Source organism: Stegodyphus dumicola, chromosome 3 (genome assembly GCF_044657685.1).
Source record: "Stegodyphus dumicola isolate Sdum_Otavi_A_Nest chromosome 3, ASM4465768v1".
NCBI classification, from domain to species: domain Eukaryota; kingdom Metazoa; phylum Arthropoda; class Arachnida; order Araneae; family Eresidae; genus Stegodyphus; species Stegodyphus dumicola.
Window position 1 is genome coordinate 73,529,987 of NC_140770.1, and position 25,250 is coordinate 73,555,236.

The window sequence follows — 25,250 nt, forward strand, 5'->3', positions numbered from 1 at the left end:
CCCTTATAAATTGATCAGTAGCCAATGACCCTGATGACATCGGTTTCCACAGCTGTGTAGTACAGCTGTGGAAACTTTTCGCAGCATCGAATCTTGGGCATATACACCGTTTTCTCTGGAGTTTAAAATGTGAAGATTTTTATTTGTTTTGTCCAGAAACTTTAAAACATTATCTTAGAAGAAAGGATATACAACAGTAACTATGGCTTGAATTTAATTATTGTCATTCCCAAAAGGCTATTAGCTTGTCCAATCGCTGTAAATGCGTCGTTGCACTTTTCATTTGAGTCTATTCTATTCGGCAAAACGTGAGCTATATATTTTTAAATCTGAATTTTTTAGGAATTAACAAACTAAGGTACTGAAAGCAATAGATGTAAATCTTAATATATTATATATAATATATATAAATATTCGTTTCTTACTTTTAAATCGGATTGATTAATATAATAAAAATGCATTTAGTTCATGTTCTAGCTGATTAAAAATATTCAATAATTTCATAGAATGATATTATATATTTTTTATTATTTAATGCATATTTTCTAAAACTTCTAAAACTTCTCTTTTTTCTAAATCCTCAATTTCTAATTAATAGGCTAAGTGATTTGAAGGAGACTATTGGCAACAGTGTACGAAATAAAACATTTTTATCTCCAGCTCGCGAGACTCTGTATTGCAAATTCTAAAGATATGCTGTTCTTAAATATTTTACCATTTTGCAAATGAATTGAATGTTATGTGGCATAAGTGTGAAAAACGTGATATTTAATAATTAAAATTAACACACAAAACATTAATAAGAGGAAAAGAAGAACAATTTTTGTAACCCCTCTTGCTAAGAAAATTGAACCAACTTTAAAACTAATATTAAAATAATATATATATATATATATATATATATATATAAATTAAAAGTATGGAGCATGAATGCAAATTTTTGAGTGACACCTAATCACAGTAGGTACTCAGAAAAATGGCCTTGTTTGTCTCTGCAGGTCTTTGCCCCAGATTTGTATAGCCATCCAGTGCAAGATATAGAATATGATATACTAAAAAGCTTGTGTTTTATCGACGATGAAGTTCTACTCATACTGTTCTTATTTCTCTTGTTGTTATTCTTGATCACTTTAATAACTGCAGGTGGTGGTTCAGGTATGTATTGGTTGAGTAGAAACTAACCGCTGAACCTCTCTTGTATTATAGTCTCTTGACGTGGACTAGATTTCGTAAGGGATAGGAATAATTTATCTTCTAGTCTGCATGGAGCTAATAAACTATTTCCAACTCTTTTGTATACTGTAGAAAGCTGAGTAATGCAAAATCAGCTTTAGATTTACAAGACTAGACATTCAGTTATTAGTGCAATTACGAAGGTATTGTTTTATGGTATACCTTTGTCTCTCCGAGAGCGACAAGGCATCTGCATCATCATTTCAGCTCGTGTGACAGATTAAGGACTCAATAAGCTTAAATAAACGTTTTATATATGTCATTTACTAACCAAGTAAAATGAATTCGTATTTTGTAATTTATACTAAGGAAAGAGGAGAGCTTTCAGAATTGTTTTCAGCTACCAAAAATACAAATAAACTAAGAATTTCAAACAGTTTTCTTAAAAATAATTTAAAACACTGCCCTAATAAATTTAAAGTATGTTAGCTCAGTGAATAAATAAAATTTTTCGACTGAGAATAATTAATTATTTAACCCTCTCCAAAACAAGTAACTGAGATTAATGGGATTTCACATTCAGTGAAAACATAAAAACGGAAGACTATTAAATTGCACTTCATATACCATAGAAATATATTCTTGCAGTAACTTCTTATCAGATGGCAATAAATAAATTTAAAGTTTCTCCTTAATCTTCATCAAACATTCTCATTTTAAATTCATTATGTGCAGAAGATTTTAATTTCTATAATCTCTATGTCATCGCTTCAAACTTTCTATTAATTGTACTTTAATTATCTCATCATGACTTTTATTTTGAAACTCATCTCATGAAAAAGAAAGGGTTAGAACTTCAGCGTTAATTAATGGTCTGAAATGACATTTTAGAAAGATTCTAATTTGAAAACAATTTCGAGAAGTTTAATTTGCGGTCCGAAAATTCGAATCAGTGATATTTCGTAATGGCAGATTTTATTCTCTTTAAGTAATAAAGATTTAGGGAATAAACAAGAAAATATTACATCAAGAAGAATTTGATATTTTATATCAGTTTCAGCTCTTTACGTTTCACGCATTTCAGATTTTAAATGGTAGGAGTTGCAGGCTAATTATAAATAAGTTTTTGTGATATATCCTGGAAATGAAAAAAATACATTTTTGTCGTAGAATACTTTATTCTTTCCACGTTTGTTATTTACATAATTCAAAACGATTGGGCGACTGAATATAGTTTAAATGGTTGATTTTTAAGATTGTGATTTCAGTTTAATGCATGAAATAAGGTAGACATTCAGGCAACTTTACTTTTAGCCACTTGAAATATTTTTAATGAAAGAATACAATTTAAAATTATTACATAAACTATGCCTTAGAGAAAATGTCAGTGCTATAATATTCTTGCATTTTGGAAAAAAAAACAGAAATCTGGCAAAGAAAATTTTGAAGTGCCAACTTTATTCTATTTTTAACTGATGCTGATTATAAGCTGACACAAAGAAATCGAAAACCAAGATAAATAAAAAAATTAATCATATCAACCGCACTATTAAACAATGATTATACATTATTAATCAATGATTACGCATTACTAAACTACTAAACAATGATTATACATTATTAATAAGTGATTAAACATTACTAAACATTTACTAAACAATGATTATACATTATTAATATAAAAATCTTCCTCAAAAATCGTCAAATTGCCTGTCTGATATCTTTTTAACCTGACGAAAAAATACAGAACCAACAAGCTTTCTTTCTTTAGTTCAGTTCTTTAGTTTAATTCAGGGTTCACAATACTCAATTTCAGTTACATGCAAAACATCAAGCTTTAATATTTCTATTATTTAAATGGGGAAGATGAGCTATAACTTCTGCATTGATATTAGAAGGTAGCTGCAAAAAGCTTACCTTCGAAGTCTTTTAATATACGTAGCTACTCTTATTATTTATTTGAATTGAAGTTTACGTTGCTAGTTTTCATATAATCCCTATGATATCTAATTAATACCTCGGTCATAATTTTGATTGCCTGATAAAGAACGTTTTAGCTGATTAAGGTACAGAAATATTTTTTGTATTGACACTTTTTCCCTAAGTGCATTACATTTAAATTCCGTGTTTGTTTACTAAGAAACGTCACGTGGCGAATATGACTGTAAACTGAAAGCTTATTAACATAATTAGTTTTCTAATACTGGTATCATGCATCTGCAGTTGATTATTAAGCACTATTTCTTCAGGAAAGTGTTTAAATCAGCTTAGTCTTATTATGTACAAGTGATGATCCTTTTCTTAGATGGCCATCGAAATTCCGAACAGTTTTGGTCTTCGAGATGATGGTAAGCAATAACTTCCGCAAAGAATTTTATCATGCATTTACTCCAATCAAGAATGACAAAATTTGACAAAGAAAAATTCTGAAGAATCGTATTTGATTTAGTTTACATGATGCTGATTGTAAGCGGGACACAAGAAAATCGAAAACCAAGATAAATGAAAAAATAATCATATTGATCATATTAATATACAATGAATATATATTATTGAATAGTAATGGTACCAGCGGCTCCAATGAAACTGAAAAATTTCTACACTCAATTTAGAAATGTGACGAATCATTCAAAAACTGCAGTTGCTGAATCAAACCTGCATGATAAACTGGTATGGTATCTTATACTAATTAACTAATTATTGTGAGTTAAGGCTTTAGTCTAACTTTTCCTTTCTGTATTTCTCCCTGAAATGCAAATTAGAGCTGTGTGTTTTTAAGTTGATGGATTTGATTCTTTAGATTATAACTTAGATTCGTAACCCCGTCGAGGTGTCTCGCCAGCTTTGTTTAAAATTATTCCAGCTTTAACACCTCGCTAGTCAATGTTTTAAAATACGCACCGGTTATATTCTGAACAAGCATAATTTTGTCTGTTCTATGTGCAGTCTTAGACTACGTTTCTAAGTATGAATTTAATTTTTATTATGTTACTTTAAATATCCACAAAAAGTGGATGTTTTGTCTGTAGCACAAGTTGTATATTTTCTTTTTAACTTCTAACTAGTCTAAATAAAAAGGTTATTTTAAGTTTCTCAGTGTTTTGTAAGTTGCGTACGTCGTAGAAATGATTCCTTATCTATCTATTAAGATTTTCAGAACATAAGTTAGTAAGAATTATGTTAATTTTATTAACAGTTAAATTTTAAGTTAAAGTTCCTTTCCTGTCGATTCTTAACTTCAACTTACTACTTTCGCCCAGGACGTAGTTTTAGAATCGCGTCTGAATACACAATGAGAAAGAGTGGTATTTAACCGCGAAGCTCTTCGGTCTTAGAGAGAGAGTTAGCAGGTATACTGTCTGCACGCGTGCGCCTTTTTAGGCTACTCTCTCGTAAGCTATTATTGCGCATGTCCGTACTTTATTTAGGCCCTTGATAGCTTCTCAGTCAATTAGCGTTAAGGAGCCAACTCGGTTAGAATCTTGATAGCTTTGGCTACATCTCTTTAGTTTAGATTGGTTTTAGTTTAATTCTTAGCCTCTTAAGTTCAAGCCCAAGTGTCGGCTTTTATTGTACACTCCAAGACGGAGTTCTGTTAAATTTTATTTGAATAATAAAGGGTTATTTACCCTTCCATCTTGTTGTTTCCTGTCACACAAACTCAAGCGATTATTCGCTTATCAGTTCTTAAGATTCTTCACGTTCAATTGTAACTTAGCATTTACAAAGTGAGGAACTCTACAATCTTCTAGCTACAACAGATACCCGACAAACTCTACTACCATAAGGAAGGATGGAATGGTTTTGTAGTTACAGTAAGAACTGGACATGTAAATTTTCGACAGCATGTAATATTGTTTTACTTTAATGCCAAAATTAGGCATACTGATAGACGTCATAAATCTTTGATGGTCTGGCAGGATGAGAATAAACAATTTTAAAGATGAATATTAAAGATGTTAATAATGATCTTAGTTATACTCTCGTTTCATCGCAAACACTACACTTTCAATGCTTTATATTTGAAGCACTTGTGGCAGCAGAAGAAAATACAATGCAAGTTAATATATTTGTAGATTTCAAGCGTTCATTGCAACTGGTTTCTGAAGGCTATCAGACGCAAGCAGAGACTAGAAGTGGAATGAATCAGAGCCTGAATGAATGAGCTCTAAATCTCTTTCCAATTTGAGTGCTTAATAGCTTTCATTAGCAAAAAAGATTCTAATTAAATAAAGGAATGTAACATAATCGAAAGAGAATTTAGATTTTTCGATTAATTTCTTTTATAATGAAAGCTTGCGCGTCCTTATTATTAAATAAAAATCATATGATAACAACTAATTTTGAAATTACACACTTTAGGAAGTGAAAGTATAAATATGGATGACGGACAGGACGGACATTTGAGCACAGAATGGGAAAAATTGAAAGAATATCAAATAAAAATACATTAGTTATTTAACATGTTATTGCAATTATGATTAAATTTTTTGCTTTGTACTCCATTCAAATAAAACAACGGCGGACGTAAAGGCAATTATGGAAGTTTTGCCTTTACGTTCGCCATAGAAGTAGAAAACGAGAAAAACACATTTACACAGAAAATATAAATTATCAAAATTAGGGATAAATCATTTAATTTGTGCAATTTAAAATCATTTAGTACAATTTTAAAATAAAGATTCTCTGGTTACTTAGTATTATATTCAATTTCATATGTAATGCTGATTGTAAGAAAAAGATATAGTTAAAATTTCATGCTTTCAGAAATCTAATTTCCTGTATTCTTATTGCATAAATTAAGTAACATGATTTGAAACGAAATGAAGACGGAGTAAGTTTACATACTGTTGTAATGAAAAGCAAAAAACTTTTTGAGAATTGTAAGACAAAAGTAAAGGTAAGTAAACACAATGTTAACTGTGACATTCTGTCACAAGATAAGGAATTTTGGAGAAAATATTTCTTTCTTACCTCAAGAGATATAAAACTTAGTTGGGCAGAACAATTAGAAAGATTTTCAAACTCATTTTACGTTAAGAAACTGCTAATAAGAGATATGATGGTAACTTTCTAAAATATTTAATGATAAAATACTTTTGTACTTGAAAAACCTGCTCTGTAATGTATAGCATAGTATTTAAAAACTAAATATGACGGTAGTTTTCATAGTTAATATTATTTTATGCTATAATGCTTTATTCATTTTTTTATGGTGCTTGTCACATTCTATCTTTCTTCGATCTGCCATTTTCCTTTGAAGGGACTTGCCTGAAATAAATTTTTAATCTTGGTTTGAATAATCTGTAAATAGTGGTTTTTTTTTTTACAAATTTCCATTAAAGATTATAGAAATTACTCATAATTAATCCTTTTAAAAACGATGTTCGAAAATTTATAGATTCTGTTTGCTTTTCTGAAGTAGGAAATACAAAAAATGAAGTGTGTTTTGCTGGTTTCGAAGAATGGATCTTATAAGAGTTAGATGGGAGAGCTAACCTCGCACATGACGAGAAAACCCTTAATGGAATTGAAAGTAGTTATACAATGCTTTATAATCCTACTGGAAACATTTCTTTCCTTTAATGATCAAATACGTCTATTAAGGATTCGTATGAAATTATGACCGACTAATCGTCATCTCATCAACCCTTTATCGAAAACATTACCACAGGCAAATCATAGATGGTACCGATATGGCATTGCAAACACACGATTTCAACACACATATAGTAAAGTCTTATCAAGATATCGACTCCACATCATCGTTGTCGGCATAGCAGTCAGCTTCCGCTAATTACTAAACCGTCTGATATGGCAACATCAGCAAAATTGAAAGTGAAATCCTTTTACCAGATGGAATTCATATGAAAACCACAAATAACCAGAAATAATAAAGCAATATTATACTCCACTGCCAAGAAATGATGCAACTTCCCTATTTTCAATATTTTACTTAGATAATCCTTTTCTTTATTTTCTTTTTTAATACTAGAGAAATACGTAAATTTTAAGTTTTAAATTGTTAAAATGGATGTCCGCTTTTCTCTTCTTTGTTATTACATAAATTCTGCTATAAAATAAACTGTTCAGATTTTATTTAATGTCTGAAGGAGCTACGTAAAAAGATACTGCTTCAAGGATAAAACTTAGAAGGTTTAGGTAGAGTTAAATAACCCACTGATTTTCTTTGACTCTCACCAGGATGAGAACTGAGTTCTTGAATGTTAGAGAGATAGTTTGACAGTGAAACTGACCGTTATGTTATTTTATCGACTAGTTCTGAGAATTAAAATTATTCTGTGCTAGCTTTTCGCTAGCCGATTTCCATCCGTAAATTTGATTACACTCCGCAAATTCCGATATAACATATGCGATCAAATCAATTGTTTTATTTCCTTTTCATAGCAGTGAAGAACTGTGGTACTCATTTTGTTCTCTTGTTATGGGTCAAGGTCTGCTATAACGGACTATGGTATACAGACCTCTCGATACACGCCGCAGTGTGCTGACCATTATATTACGAAGACATGCTAAGAAGTCGGGAGAAATACCTTATACAACTATTTTCAAAACAGATTGAAATTTGAGTTAAAGGTTTAAATTCTCATTAGGAACTTAACACTCTGTATGATCATAGGCTGCAGAATAGTGCACAAATATTTTCTGTGATAAATTAATCTTTTATAAAAAAGTGTTTTTATATCGAAAATATTTGAAATTTTTAGAAAATATTCAACAATATCTTTGAAAAATTAACAAGCAAATATCTCCCAATTTCCTTGCTTCGAAGATGAAATATTTTGCAATAAAAGAGTTCGTGATTCCTTCCTTGGTAACAAAATTTATTACATAATAAAATAAGATGATTACATATTAGATGAAATATGTTACCAAGAAGAGGCTTTTACTTGATTGATGATACGTGTCTCCTCCGTGTTCCGAACATTCGCTTTTGAAATTTGGTTTTTACGAAAGACATAAATTGATATCATTTTCTCTTCTTTTTAAGGAAAAAATTCAAAGAGGATTTGATATTTTACAAAGAAAGGTAAAGAGTAAAAGAATATTACAGCCTTAAATTATTTTTTTTAAATATTTGCAAAATAGCATGCTATGTACATACGTTATGAAAAATCCATTTTTAATTCTTTTTAAATCCATTTTTCCGTTCTTTCAGAAAAAAAAAGAGTTCGTTATTCTGACCGTACATACAGGCTTTACAGAAAAAAATAGTCAAAACGTATATTAAACGGTCAAAATGAATATTTGCTTTGAAATATGATAACCTAAAATTTTGCAATTACAATTCTTCCTTTATTTCGTACAAGGGAGCAAAAATGGATATAAAACTATGCGCATTTTAGTTTACATAATAGTCGCTCATTTGAAGTACTTTTTGTTTGATACATGCAAAATACACAGTATTGATAAAGTTAATATAAATTTTAATAATGATTTTGTCCAACAAAACATATTTATATTTACTACTTAGTGAGATTTATTGCAAGATAACGTCGTTATACTTGTTAAATAGGAAAATTAAGGAAGAACTATTGATTAGTTTAAGAATTCGAAATTTTATCAGGCGATCTTATTTATTTTAAAACTGATAACGACAGAAATTCTAATGAACTTGAAAAGGATTGATATATAACTTGAATAAAGAAAGGATTAATATTTTCCAGAGTTTAAACAGAGAGCGAAATTTTATTTCTCACAGTTTTCTGTAAATTTTTGTTCTTAGAAACCTTTTTAATTACGTAAAAATACTAGTCAAATGTAAATTTACGTGTGTTCGTTTGATTGACGACCTATCCCTTTTCTGTGCTGTGACAAAACAAATGATTTTCCTCTGCAGTATGTTTGTTTTTACCACTGTCATATTTATTGGATGAGAAAAACATGAATATAAACTTCAAAATTAAGCCAAACATACAACCTTGGCTTGACTCAGACATTAAACAAAATTCTGTCGATTTCGAGAGAGATCAGAGTAAAATGTCATTTTTATACCTTATTCATGAGTCTCTGTTTCCACCAGTAGATGAGCGGTAAAGTCTCTGAACACTACTAGTTCGGTTTGAGGTTAAAATCAAGCGAACGCGCTCGCTTCATGGGCGCTTTCGTTGTTTTCCCCATGTGTAACGTATGTACGAGCCAGTTGCCCTTAGAAGTCCTCCCCGAAGGTATCTCTCCGCTTAGGTAAATAACCTTTGAGGCTTTGCCGTAATAATATAAATCTCATAAAAACCAAACCTTTATTTCTTGTTAATAAGACTTTACTTTTTAGGCGTAAAATATTTTTGCAAACATATTGGCAAAAATGTTTCTAATAATTCCTGAAACTCATAGGAATTTTATTTCAAATCTACTCTAATCCTTAAATTGCATCTGTTAATTTATATATCAGCTTGAAATACGAAAATTTAATATATTCTAATCTTAGGAAAAGAGTTTTATAATTTTAAATAATAAGAGGTTTATATTATTGCCAGTAATATATAAAATCATCTTTTCATACATGCATTTTCGAATTTGAAAAGCGTAAAAAGTCTTCGTCTGCTACATATGCGCTATTTTCATTGTCTCTTAGTGGAGAAAACTTTAATATGTTGGATTAGAAATACGAAGTTAAATACTTAATAATAATATAACTCTTCTCCCGATGATAAGAATACTATTATACAGTTTTTCCGTTCTATTAGAATTAATGTTTGTTAGATAATCTTATTTACGTGAATTTTTAGTTAATTGCTCTTAAGTTTCAGCCTTTTCGTTTTTCCTTATGTGTCCTAGGTTTTATTCTTCGTTATCCTAAGATGAATTTTAGTTTTTTGTTAAGAAGCCAGATTTCTGCGTGAAAACTAAAATTCACTTAATAACCATACTCTGAATTTAGAAGTGAGATGTGAAACAGAATGTTAGTTAAATTTTCGTGAAGAAAATAAATTGAGCAAACTGGCAGGTATAATAAAATTAGTCAAGGTAATAATTCATATGTAGCGAACATTGCACCATTAGTGTCTAATTTATCGTATCCCTGGAATCGTTACAAAACATATTACTGAAGAACTAAAAAAATCCAGATTGACCTGAGTCAACACCTAATCGGTTATTCGAAAGGTATGGATTATAAAATAATTTTGCATTTCCTGAAATGTATATTTTAATTCATTGTCGATAAATTCATATCAGGCATAAATAATTGGTGTTGCCATTCAGCGACGAATAATATTCTTCGTTTATTTTCATATTATAAACGTGTGTTGCAAGATATAGCATCACGCCAGTCTGCCCAAGAAAAATTTATCTGAATTCTTAAAAAGTTTTTCCACAACTGATAATTTTGCCAAAATTATCATAAATAAAATAGAATTTAAATTTCTTGTGTTAATTTGACTGCAAAATTCCTAATTCTGTTTCTTCTGCCTTACATCATCTACATTAAAAACAAAATCTAAGACCTTGATGAAGCTTTGTAGTAACATAGACTGCACATGTTTTCTTACAATTCTCTTTATCTTTTCATTTTCTCGAGGGTAACATAATGTTTTAGCATTTTGATACTTCTTCTCAATAAAATGTAATATGCAGAAGCAATCACTGTAGCTTTTAAATTAAAGTTCGTGTTAGCTGTGGTTTCAATGCTGTTTAACAATTTATGTGTTCGCAACAATATATATATATACTATATATTACTTTTATTTGCGAAGATATGAAAACAGTATGTGTTACTGAGAATTCTCTGGCGACATTTAAAAGTCTAACTTTAAAAATTAAGATAAACTTGGCCAGTTTTTGCAGAGGCCGCTTTAATGGCAGTCCCTAGCTCCTACATGTTCGTATATAAAGGACCTAGCTCCTACATGATCGTATGAGACGTCAAATTCTGTCAAATAAAACCCGCTAAACACTGGTGGTTCAGTCCGAGGTTCGAATCTCAGGGAACGGGCTATCTGCATGGGCGTTTCCGTGTGGTATTTCCCATGTGCCAGTTTCCCTAAAAACGTCTTCTATGGGGCATCCATCGTTTTTAGTGACAAATGGCGGAGCGTGTAATAAAATACGTGCAAACTCCGTGGACATAAGGCCTCGCAAAACTCCGTGGACGTAAGGCCTCGTATTCGTTTGACTGAGGAACGTGCCGTGTGCCTAATGGCGGAGCACGTTATAAAATACATATAAACTCTTCGATTCAAGGTCTGGTATCCTTTTGACTGAAAACGTACCTGTGACGGCGCTCGAGGTCAGAACGGACGATGCTAAAGGAAACTGTGTGCATGAATGCCGAACTCAATATATATATATACTGTTACGGTATTTTTCTTCTGACACCAGTTGTTATGTTATTTTCTTCCTTTATGTTCGTACGGGGTTCGTGAGAGGATTTGGAGTGAATAATGACAATACTACCTGATGAAGTATTGAAACACACTTTATTGGCCAGCATTGTCAGGACAACTCCAAAATACGTTTTTACAGTAGTCGATGAACCACTATAAACACGCTGACACGATCAGCGACACAGCCTCTAGGTTATCAGGCTATCACGGGGGAGACAGCTTCACGGCAAAGCACTAAAGTGCAGCTTCTGACTCCGCTCGGTCGTTCTCGGAACTCCACGTATTCTCGAGGCTCCGTACGCTACAACTCGCGATGCAGTCGACGACACACAGAGCACAGCTCCCGACTCTTCGGTTCAGTCGTTCCCGGAGCTTACACGCTCTCTCGACAATGTACTAACCGCGACCCACTCGGTGCACTCGACGACCCACTCGGCACTCGCTGCCCGGCTGTCAACTCGATCGACTCCGCAGGGATTGATTCGCTAGACGAGACACCAACTCGATACCAACTGACTCTCCGCGTACCAGCAGGGATTATATAGCTTTAGGCTTGTGTTCGAGAACATTCTGGGCTAAACCGGTAAGAATTCGTTCCAGAAGGTTCTCCATTCGTCCATGACATATCGTCAATTTTGTCGCCAAATGGTCGATTTCCCTCCAAATGTGGCAACCCTGCCTTCCTTTACCATTTTATGGCAACTCTAAAACTGCTTTGTGGGGAAGCCATCTTACCGAGCCTGTACATTTCGTAACAATATATATAATGTAAAATATGAAAAATACGATGGCTTTGCTCTACGCGAACAGGCAACCTCTAACTTACCGCAATTTAGCATCTACCCCTAGACCAGTACCTTCGAGAACATTCTAGCCTATTACGTAACAGCTACTATAAATAACGAATGTGCGCCATTTTGCGGACAGAACCTCGTCTCTCCTCCTATGCTATACATCACGCTGCTGCTTAACTTATCTTTCCTTGTTAGAAATACTGATGACGCAGAAAATTTAAATTCAATCGTACTTAGTTTAAACCACTATTGAATATGTAATTTGGAGAATTTCATATGAAGTAAAGCATGATAAACGGTGAAAATTGAATTAAATCTATTTAATAAAGATGTGCAATTAAAAGCTAAATTTCTCATTTCTCAATCTCGTCATTTGGATTCCGCCTTAACACTTTGCTACAGAAATGCCTGGACTTTGATGCAAAGCCTCGTCATTCATGTGTCCGCGGCTGCTAAAATATCACATATATATGTAAGACATATAATATGAGGAAAATTATTAACAAATGAAATTTAATTAGAATAAATTTCTAACTTAATTAGTAAGAGCGTTTTAAAGTCTTAATTTTAGTTAAATACATCCCCTGTTTAAGGATCCGCATTGCATTAATTGGCGTCATCTTGTTTTCTGTAATGTAAAAGCTCTTTAACAGTCGCTGCACATAATTAGAACAAATGACCCGAGACTTCAAATACACGTTATTTCAAATTTATGAAATCTCATTATGTCCGAAAAAATCCTTATGTAGCCTTTATTCTCATAAAAGCGATAAATTTTTCGTTGACATATACTTCTAACTATAAAAAGTTTTAAATGGCATAATTATTTACATTTTGATATTTAAAAAGCAGTTTCATATAATTTAAAAAATATAGTTTTTATACGTTCCTCCGATACCTACAGTTATGACTAGGAGACTTTTATTCTCACTATGAAATATAATGTACAAAAAAGTGCCACTCTCGTACCACAAAAATTTAATGATGCATTTAATTTTAATTTAGGAAATTTTATTCTTTTGTTGAGGAATTGGTTTAAATATAAATTTAAATAATTCCAGATTGAATTTTTAGTTTTAAATGTCCTTCATTGTTATTCGTTTATAACTGCTAACATGTTACGTTTTATAATTTAAAATTTTATTACATATAGCATCCCGAAGTGATTTTAAGACAAGTAACTTGTACATCTTCAAGTACTATGAATATGTTTCAATATTCTCATGCAGTTAATGTTCTTATACTCTGAAGAGTTTATAATGGTCTCTCTCATATTAGTACTCTAAAAGAGTTATTTAATAACTTCACAAAAATTTTTTAAACTAGAAATATTTTTCATTTTTAATTATTGCAAAACTATTATGAATTTATTATGTGCCATTATTGAAGCTTACCAATGTTTTCTAAAATTCTATGATTCTGGGATCTCATTTTTGTAAACTTTTATATTGCTCAATACTTTCCCAATGCAATCTTTGTGACTTAAACTATTAATAGCATAAAAATGTTTTTAAACTGATATATATTAATTTTAGTTACTAGTCAGCTCAAACATTTTACTTTCCAATTTGTGTATGTGAATATGATCTTAAATTTCAAATCATCAAATACTCAGGTCAGTTTTGTCGTACGGAACTCAAACATTTCAGATTTTTTTTAACAGCAAGTATAAATATTTCCTATGTAACTCTAGGGACCGCATAAAAGGTTGGATTAAGTTAAATGAAAAAATTCTTTAATTTAAAGATCTCAAAATATGAATATTTGCGTCATTTGAAACATTTTTACAACTTAAAGTATACACGATTTACGGTCGTGAAATTAAAAGCCGCATAAGGAAGGTTGTCGATACGATGTTATATTTAGATGGTATTAAGCGCACACATTTCATTATTTCATTGAAAGAATTTTAGAACTGTTTTCAATTAAAATAGTTCGAGTGGTTACGGAAAGTCATAGCGTACCAAATTAAAAAACACTTACTCAATGGAATTCAGAGGGCACAGTTTTCGTTTCTTTTACTTCCTGGAATTTTTCCTTTTGGGTTTCCTAAAAAATAAAAATGAATGAACGAGGTAAATAACATAATATTAACATTACATACTATAAATTGTTGGCAAACAGTAATAACTACATAAATTTGGCTTAATAATTACAAATGTGGATATTTATATTACATACTTAAGCTGCTTTAAAAGCAAATAATTAAGTGGAGGTATTTCAAACGCCATGACCCACTTTCCCATTAAACACGGCTGAGAATACTAGATGACAAACGCATCTTTCGTTAACTCTATGAATATTCAGTGGTTATTAGATATCTTGAACTTCAACTTTCCAAATCCCCTCCCCTGATCGGACTTTGTGAATGTAATTAAAACTACTCCTAAGTTTACAGACTTAGGAGTTTAAAATACAGCTGATAAAATGAAAGTAAAAATATGCATATTTGTGTTTCATATCTTATCAGTTTTCCTTAGCATTACAGGCGAACTGTACAAAACTGCAGCATATAATATGTAGTATATGTTCATTCCTATAACTTGCAGTACTAAAGAAATTGTTCTGAACAAGAAAGATAATTAAATATTTTTTGATCACAGAGATACTAAACTAATATTTAAATTGTCGGTTTTATTCGTTTGCAAATTATATCTTCGTTGCAAGTTAATTTAAGCATTCTGTATAAAATAAATAAACGCATTATATAATGATATAGGGTATATTTACTTATTAAAATTTTATTCCAGAATTGCAATAAAGATTTTAATGTTAAAATGATATTTCAAAATCACAAAATTTTTGTTTTTCGTTAATAAATTTTAATAAACATAAAAATAAAATATACATAATATAAAAAACACAGAAATAATTTAATTGCTTTGCATTTTATAACAAATACAAAAACAGTTTAACTGTTCCCCATTTGTAAACTGCAAAATTGGAAAAGATATTTTTTTGTAATTTATGTAATGAATATGTTTTAATAATATTCGAAAGAATTAGTTTTAAAATAGTGATCTACTTAAAGACTGTTGAGATTTAAACATTATTCTACGATATTCACATGAGAAACTTTCAGAAAATATCTGCGCATTGTTTTGTAGTGATAGTAAAATATTATTCATTTAATGAATGTGTTTCGAAACAATTAAGACTACCTTGGCCACATCAACATTTATTCAAAATACTGTTGTAAGGGGAAATAATGCATCTTGCTCTTTAGGAACAATTAAAATACTCAGTTGTTTTATCTACATTTCTTTTATATCAAACCATGTAGTATAATCTCTTCCGTTATTTTACATTTATTGTTTATGTGTGTAAAATAATGAAGCGGGACATGATTTCTTTTATTGGCTGTCGTCTCTGTCATTCAAAACAAGATTTTTATAATTATTTTATTTGTAATTTGAAATCAAGTCTTCTAGTGTTATCTACTTTACCCTAAATTTAACTATTTTCACTATTAACTAATAATTTGTTAAATGTAATACTTTTATTGCGTGTTATGAATGAAAAGTAGATAAGTCAGCTATGAACTGTAATTCTTCCTAGTGAGAAAAAATTATTATTTATCTTATAATGATATTTTAAATAATTAATGGTCCGAATTATTTATAGTCATTAATAAATTTACCTTAGATATTACTAGATTTTATATTTATGATCTTAATGAAAATCCAGATCGCAAACTTGAAATTATGCAATAAAAATCGTTATCAGAATTGAAGAAATTTTAGTACAACATTGGAATAAAAGTCACAGTTACTCACTATCGTAACATATTGCCATTTTAAGTGACATTAATTCAGTGTATCAGCTTATTGATAACAAAGATAGGAATTTTATTTAATTAACGCATTTAGGTTTGGAAGTTTCGGTAATCGCATTTATTTAGAATCTTAAAATTTAATATAAAATTACTTTCCTGCCTCACAAATGAAAATGAGGCAAAGATTTTCAAAGATTATTTTTTCAGACCTTTAACTTATCTTTCTGTTCTCAATAGAATTCCCACGGTGGCAAAAAAATTTCACACTGTTAGAAGCAAAAGCCATTTTATACTTTCTGTCTTAAAAAATGCGACGATTGAGTTATTTGAAACCAGAAGATAGGGATTTAAGAAAGAAATTGGTTTTCAACAATAAGAGTAATCCACGAGGACCTTTTACGGATACGTTCACAAACAGAACTGTATTAAAATATATTTTAAGAATGCGATTTTGATCTTTGAAATCAAAAATCAAGGTTACTCAAGATAATTAAAGGTTAGTCATTGGAGTTTACATTTAGCAATATTGTTCCTCAAATAAAACAAAATATTTTTCCTAGCATTATGGCTTTCAAATACTTTTTAGGGTTACAGATAAGTAATTTATACTGTGATATGCAAAACATTCTGCTTCTTTGACAAGACAGTGACCAAAACATTACAAACATAAAATCGTTAAAATGTGCAAATAGTGTAAAAAATTGTTGAAAATTAAATTTGGTACCCAAAAAGTGTGCATAACTTTCAGTAAGCCTTTTTTCCCGTTATTGCAAACGTTACGTATGTTTTTGAATACATATAGTATAAAATTAATAACCTTTAAAACTTTTAAGGCATGGGGAAATAGGTAAGGTGGGAAAAGTACTATACGAATATAAATATTGCTTACAAATGAAAAAAATTAAGAACGAAACATCGAAAAGAAGAGGATAGCGGTGCGTGTAGTGTTTTTGTGAAACTAGAATAAAGGCTTAAAACAGAATGCAGGATCATTTTAACCATGAGTACGTTAAATAAAAATTAATTAAATAAGAAATTGAAATGTCGAATTGAAATGACATTCGTTGCATACTAAATTGTTGTTGTGAACTATAATATTTATTGGAAAGAAACTGCTAATAGATGTTACGACAGAAAAACCGGCTACTGAAATTTTTCTGTTCTACTGCAACGTTACATTTAACAGTTAGTAGTTTTTAAGGATTGTTTTAAAGAACCTTGAAAGCAAGGTTTTTTACGGGTAGAAATAAACCGTACATCAATCTGTATATGTAAGGGTTATCAAAGCTGCATTTTCCTTAATTATCTGTTAATTCTTTAATGAACATGCAGAGCTGTAATTTTAGAAGCGCGACAGGTGTTCAGTTGATGGCAGAAAACAACTGCTATTGATACGAATAGATCGACTGAGGTGAGCGAGTCACGATTAAACAGGCGACTGGGCAGGAGACCCATCCTGAGTAGAACTACTTACATTGCTAACCACAACTTGTCTTATGGCTAGCATTGCATTGAGGAGATGATGGAGAAAACACCTACGCCAGTTCTATGAGATAAGGTGGCCATTAATCAAACACATCGACTAGTACAAAAAGAAACAAACTAATAAAAATACAATGGGCAATTTAAGTCTGGAGCAGGAGTTCAAATTAAACGATAGCAATCTTAGCAGTAGTTTGGAAAACGTGATATCAGGCAATCATCACAGAAAGTGTTTTGAACTGATCTGGAGAGTAGGGCTTGTAGGATGAGAAACAAGAAGTGCACAGAGCGCCGCTACTGGTCATGTGCTGGCGCCAGAGAGACAGGAGTGGCTGTAAGTAGAACACGCAATTCAGGCATTGGTTTGGGGCTGGAGACTAATCAGAACCATACAATTTTGAAAATAATGACCGAAAGACGGAAGGGGACAGGGAAATAACTATTAGATTAAAAATATAGTTTCTAAAGACTGAGCTTAGATGAATAAAGATTTTGATAGAAAACGATAAATAATTTATAAACAGCAAATACAAAATTTGTAGTTAAATAAATTAAATATACAGCTTACTTCCAGTTAAGTTCTATTAATTATTCAGCCTCGTAATTATGAATGTCATCACCCATCATTTAATGTTAGGCATATGCATTTTAAATATATTATTCATGATTGCTATTTTGTTTGTATTTTAAGAAGGTGAGAAATTCAAAAATTTTGCATTTTTCTCAGACCTAAACATTAATTTCAGTAGCATGTTTTGCTATGCGTGTTTTTACTACTATTTTCTAGGATGCCATTTTCAAAATTGACGAGTGAAGCAATGACCGATTTGATAGTTATATCTGTCGTGCTAACTTTCAATTTGAATGCCTGCTTCTTTGCCACTTTTGCTTAAAATATGCCCTGCATGATCAGACGGTCTTTTCTGATGGAATTGGCTTTTTCAAGGGAAATTGGCTTTTTCAAAATTTCAGGGGGATTTTGAATATCCTATGTACGAAATTATTTACGAACTTAGAAAACTGGTACACTTTGGTTCTTTGATTAGTCCGGGCTGTCGACCGTTTTATGGGCTAGAGCGCTTTTGACAAGTCATGGTTTAACAAAGCAACTTTCGGCAAAATGGAGCCACATTTGAATATATGGACTTAATTTTATAGAATACGTATTCAATAGATATTTTTGAAGAAATATTCACTAATACTGTTTATTACAGTTAAATGTTCAGTAAACTCGTAGAAGCAAAAGTTAGGCTATTATAAAATATATTGAATTAATCTTCCTTTAGTAGCATTTTGAAAACCTTACACATTAATAAAACATCTACAGTGACTTAATTATCAGTTTATGAAGAGATGACTTTCCTTTAAGTCTTAGTTAAATACATTACTCGAATTACCTAGAAACCTAGGAAAACTATCGGCAACACAAACAGTGAACTGAAAAATTTTAGAAGACGATTATTTGTAATTTCTATTCAAAATTAAGGCAATTTAAAAAGATTTGTTTTATTCTATCACAAATGATTATCTAACTGAATATTCATTGAGGTAAAGTAGCATCAAATATTTCTCATCTACCTTCACCGAATTGATACCAGTTACAAACCTAATTGTATGCATTTTCGTTTCATATTTGTTCATTCAGCATCGATGAAATTACTGTAACAGGATTCTCGCAAGATAAACAAAGCAGTCTAAAAATCTCAATAATGTTAATTGATCATTGTCTTAACCATGCTGCATTTGTTTATTGCGCAGACGGTGAGGATAAACACCAGTTTATTTTAGAAGAAGTAGTATATATCGGAGGTCGCAGGGATTCACATTTGTCACTAGATGCTACTAAACAACTTTGCAGTAATTAGTTGACTAAACAGATAATTATTTTGCTTGAGATAATCTGATTTTCTGTAATTGTAATATTTAAGGCAGGTCACCTAAATGCTTTGTCAAGAAATAATCAACGTTTGAATTTATCTTCTTTCTTTGACTTTTCCACTTTATTTATAACCCTCCACGCATGGAAAAATAAAGTTTTGTTGAATTTTTAATGATTGTAATCAGGGCGATAACTTGCTGACTTAAGTTAACATCTTGAACAACCATTAGGTAGACATATTGTTAACAGTAGTTTAAGTTGCTTTATTCTAGGAAAAGATAGATATATATCTCAGAATGAGCGATATAAATCATGAACTTCGCAATGGAGAAGAAATTCAAAGGAAAGTGTAACAAAAATTCTTTATATTTTACTTTTCATATTTAATTTGTTTTAAATAAATTTATTGCACACAAAATAATTTATCTTAAATATATTTGATTGATCTTTAGTCTGTTATTTGGATATAATGTCTATTACATTTTCATATGGTAATTATTTTTACTAATGAAATAAACAACTATATACAAGCAAAATTTCTTTCATATAACGCTTTCTCTCCTTAATACTGAAAATCCTCTCGAAGAAAAGAGCGAAATGTTATTTAATGATGATCCATATTAGCCAGACGTTAGAATTCCTGTGTTGATTCTGGGCGCGTAAACTCTCTATAATTACTTCTTCTATTCTCCATCCTTTTAGTCTAAGAGTGAACAAATATTCTGCCATGTGTAACTTTCTTGTTATCCAGTGTATTGCTTTTGTTATGTTATCTTGCGTTCCATTAAGCATAGTTTTGTTTTTATCCAGTAGTTTAGCATTTCAGCTTGTTTTCCCTAATTTTCCCCTGATGCTTTTTCCTAACCAGTGATATTTGAGAGATGTTCTTAGCAGATACTGCTGAAAGAGGAAAGATAATTGTTCGTGTAATGATATTAATACTTTCTTGGATTTATCGATATTGAAGTGATGTAACTCTGGAGATGGAAAGGAAAAATTCTGATATTTATTAACGCTATGTTCTAAATATGTAAAATAATTATTCTTAGAAACTTTGCAATGTTCTGTTTTCAGTTCTATAAACCAGTTAAAATTTTGAGTTCTCTTTGAATATATGTATACATTCATTCTTTACAATCACTATTGTAGTATAAAACTGCCGTAGCAGGAAATGAGACACTGATTAAGTAAGAATTATAGCGGATATTATTTGACTTATTGCTGCGCCTACAGACCAATTAGATCACTCATTCAGCTGTTCCTATGTGTAATTAAACAAAGATAAGAACCATGCAATGAATTTTTTCGTGCGGTAAGTTTAAATTAATAGAGTGCAGCTTAGCATTTTACAGTACATATACGGATATTTACAGAGATATCCCGATTATGAGTCGGTCGTATTACTAGTCACAACACGATGACACGCAGAAAGGACGAAGAAACTACCTTATATTTACTTCCCCTTTTAAAGAGCCATTGGGGATGGAGGGGACCCAATTATCAAATCATGGTGGTGACGGAAGTATCGTCCACCACCTTTTAGTTCGAGGGCTACTTGTAGATTCATTTAGAATTTTTTGATGTTACAGAATTAGAAAATTGAAGAAATGTGCTTTTGTCTCCCCGGGATTCGAAGTCTGGGTCTCCTGATTACGCCCTGGAAGTGCTGTCATTTACACCACGAAGGCACGTAGAAAGAAGGGAGAAAATACCTTATAGGATATTTAACAATTCAAATTTGCATTTTGCGTTTTTTATACGTAAATTATTCTGCCAAGTTACTATAAAGAGTGATAATTTGGCTATCTTTTGAATAAACTCGGCAACTCGTGCTCATAAGTAATTTTTATTTATATACATTAATCAGAAACTAGGTCACCTTTTAAAAAATTTGCTTAGTTGTAGGTTAAATTTCGTCTTTTTTCTCATTAAGTTTTATACATATTAGTTTGGAAGCTACGGACATTGTAGAATGTCACGCAAGTATTATACTTTGCACGTTCAAAATTTTATATCTATGCATATTTACTGACTGAAGATAAACTACTAAGAGAGAAAGTAGAACCAGAATCACGTAAAACTTAAACTGCAGTGAAATTTATGCAGCTCTTATCAGACTTTTGATCTAATGCTTTCATATTTTCCCTTCAAACTGTTTTGAAACATTATGGTACCGACCCCCAAAGGAAAAGTTTGTTAGCATGTGTCGTCAAGGAATATTATCATATTTATAGAAGTTAATATACAAGAGCATTTGAATACAGTTTTTCTCCTTTTAAAATGAGATCTTTCCGTAATTACTAAACACATCCTAGTAGAATTAATTTATCAAATGCATGTTTTAGTAATATTTACATGAACTAACATACATCAACCTTTATGCTCATGAATATACTTAGCTCACCTTCAAGATATGCACTACAAGTCTCTTAAACGATTTCTGACTGTAGAGACAGAAATGTGAGGTAATATGCCTTCGAAAGTATTCTTACACTAAAAGTCCGATAATCAGGCACGTTTGGGACTTTAACAATCTCAGATTATTAAATATGCCAGACTGCAGGCCTAAAGAAGGATAATCCCCAAAAATGAATTTTTTCGCATCATTGAGTGATTTGAGGAATGAAAATAATTACATGGAATATATTCTAAAAATACATTTTATTAGTAAAACTTATTAGAAAAAATATTTATTTAAAGTTAATTTATGTAATCAGTTTTTGCTTTTGAAGTCATGAATATTGACAGTGCATAAAGCGTTTCCGTATAAAATTCAAATATCCACTCCATAAATTCCGTTTAATTTTTAGGGAAGGGAAACGGGAACACTGTACTAGAGTTGAATTTCCCAATTTGACATGAATCGAGTTAGTTTCTTTTATAATGTCCTCCGCGAAGGAATCCCGACACTTTGGGAGATAGTCCTCGAGTGTTCTGCTATAATCTAAATAATCCAGCTCATTCAATCCATTCGTGAATTTTCGTTTTCGAAATCTAGTACTAATCATGATTTCAGACGGCTGCTGCAGTGGAAAAAGTATATAATGCATTTATCATGCACAAAATACGTGCATATTTTAAAAATTTACTCAGCAAATAGGGCGCTGTAGTCGCAAAATAGATCTTTGCCTCTGAGCTGACATCATACTGGAAAATAAGGCTAAATAACATTCCAAAAAATAACTCACTGAAACTAACTGATTTAAGTGAATGCAAAGGGTGTTGCAGGTAGAAAATTTGTTTTGTTTTATCATAGGTCTTTGTCGTGAGCTTCTTAATTTTTCAGTGGAACTGAATCTTTTATGATAAGAGATCTAGGTCCTCTTTAATCGATTTCGGATGTATATTTCAGATTTACTACAGCGGAATCGATTTCAACTGTACCTTAAAATCTAGCATCATAAAGAATTAAAAGCATATCTTCCACGTAATCTTGCCGTGTAAAGACAAACGCGCCATGTCAGCTTTTTTGACATTCCTTGCTCAGTGCTAGATAAGAGGTACAGTTGAATTTCAATTATTGTACTACCAATATCCTAATGCTCTCTGTTTTTGCTTTTCAAACTAAGGTGGTGGACGGAAACTAGTCGCAAATTTGATTGGTTTATTAGAATTAATCCAGTCTTTTTCCAATCTTTCGATAATGGAGGTAATGCAAGGATTCAACAGTTATCTTCCACATGCAGTTAAGGCTGAGTTTACTGATCTAGGGCACTAAAGGTACCATGCTGGATTTTGTGTGAATATCCACTTGTATTTCAAATATATATCTTTTCTAGACCCCATAAGTTTCAATTTTTGGCGTCAGATTGAAAGTATGGATAATAACTCGTCACCAGGCCAAATGGAGGTCGTTCTGTATTTTCCCAATTGCCCTTTAAGTGGTGCGAAATACAAAGAATTCACTGCATTCTCCATGCGTTCTTATGGTGCAATGTATATCACACAGATGTTACAGGATGCAAATGTTACAGATATTACACAGATGCTTTATCTTCTGTTCTTAATTCTAACTAAATTTCGAAGGTCTAATTAAGATTAAAATTTTAATTAAAAAATAGTACACTACAATTATTAGGGTATGTGAATATAGCGTCTTTTCGCATGCTTTAGAAATTTGTTACAGTTACGCTATTCCTGCTTGCCGAAACTTGTTAAGTGTTGTCCCATTTTGATTCAGTCGTCCTGAACTATATTTGCTTCACACACATATTTGTTCCTTCATATATTATGAATAATGATCTTGATTTATGTTGGATATTTGTATTTCCAGCTTGCCACAGAGCTGAAAGTGATGTCATGAAGCATTATGATTTAAGAAGGACCAGCTGTAAGAAACTGGGTATTTACATTTTATCGCAAACGCTTTAGTCCAAGTCGCCAAATTATCAGAATGTACCAAACTCTGGCATCCATTCTCAGTCAAGCCATTTAGTTAAGCAATATCTCCACTGTAGTATGCATTCTTTTTTGTTGTGATGGTTTTCATACATAAACCGTGATATTTTTTGACTTAATCTTAAAATATGTCTTGTGGAATTTGCCAGCAATGGGAAAAACTTTGGTGAAATTTCTGCAGGAATATATAATTGTACTGCAAAATCTTTAAAGGAAACAACAAGGAGATTAGTTTGGTAGATAGTCGATGCTGCCGAGGCTTACGTGTTCAATTATATGACGTGTAATTCGTCTCTGACGACTCTTTATGAAAAGAGATTGCTGTGTATTTGGTAAGAACACAAAATAATTACAGAAAGATTTGGAAATGAATGTAATATTTTATTTTTAATGCACCGCGTAATCCTTACTTAATAATTAAAAGTTGCATTTGAAGGTGTTGAAATAAATTGCATATTCATATGTTGAAAATGTTTGTCAACTTCCGATAAGTATCAATACTTTGGGAATCTTTTCAAAAAAAATCGCCAAAGCAACCAATATGCACTATATAAGAAGCTTTTAAATTTTTATACGTAATAAATCGCCAAACAGAGCAAAGCTGGTTGGGTTAACACGTAAGGACCGAAAAGTACTTCTTTGTAAACTTTCAATACTGTGATACACGTCTTCAAGTCTACAGTTATCGTTGCTGTCTGTTTCTGAGCTGAATGTGGATTTTCTGTACCGACCGCTGACCGCCCTAGTGTTGCGTGGCAATTATTCGTAGCATTTAGCGAGATGTAGTGCATCGATATAGTCACTGGTATTGTCAGATTTTCTAAGTGGAAGAAAAGGTGTTTCTGATACAGTTCAAGAGTCGACGCTAGTATTATACATACGCTAGAAACCAGAACAAATCTTCATCTTACTATAATCTTGCTAAGGTTCTAAAGACTACTTTTGTTATGTTATAAACCATATAAACTAAGACAGCCACTTTTTATGTTTTGCTTATGCTGCAGAGTGAATCATGCATTGCTATCCTGCGTTACACTTCCATCTCATCTTACGTAAAATAAAAACAACTTTTATTTGAAAATTCTTCTCCTCCTAATACCAGATTACAACTTTGCTAGTGGCGTTATAGCTACCCGGAAAGAAGTTGCGCAAATCGCGTAGTTGATATTAAATAATCTTAAAAAAAGAAAACCTATTATTATCGACCTCCTAACAGAAAATATAGCTTATTTAACATATGAAATAAAACATAATGAAGTATTTTGACGATGTTTCTAATTACCTCATTTCCGAAAACTCTTAACAGACAGACTTTACTGAAACTAAAGGCTTAACAAGGGATTAAATGAAAAGTATCTAAAATGGGAATACAGCCAAACTTCTTCCACCTTTTCATAAGAAAA

At 31.4% G+C, this 25,250-nt stretch overlaps 1 pseudogene across 1 annotated transcript in view; it reads right to left on the minus strand.

The window, feature by feature from the left end:
• Positions 1-25,250, minus strand: part of LOC118195081 (5-hydroxytryptamine receptor pseudogene) — a 677,424-nt pseudogene that overhangs the window by 352,323 nt on the left and 299,851 nt on the right. Inside the window, exon 3 of the transcript XR_015040225.1 lies at positions 14,297-14,362. The product of XR_015040225.1 is annotated as a 5-hydroxytryptamine receptor pseudogene (transcript). The remainder of the gene's footprint in view (positions 1-14,296; positions 14,363-25,250) is intronic.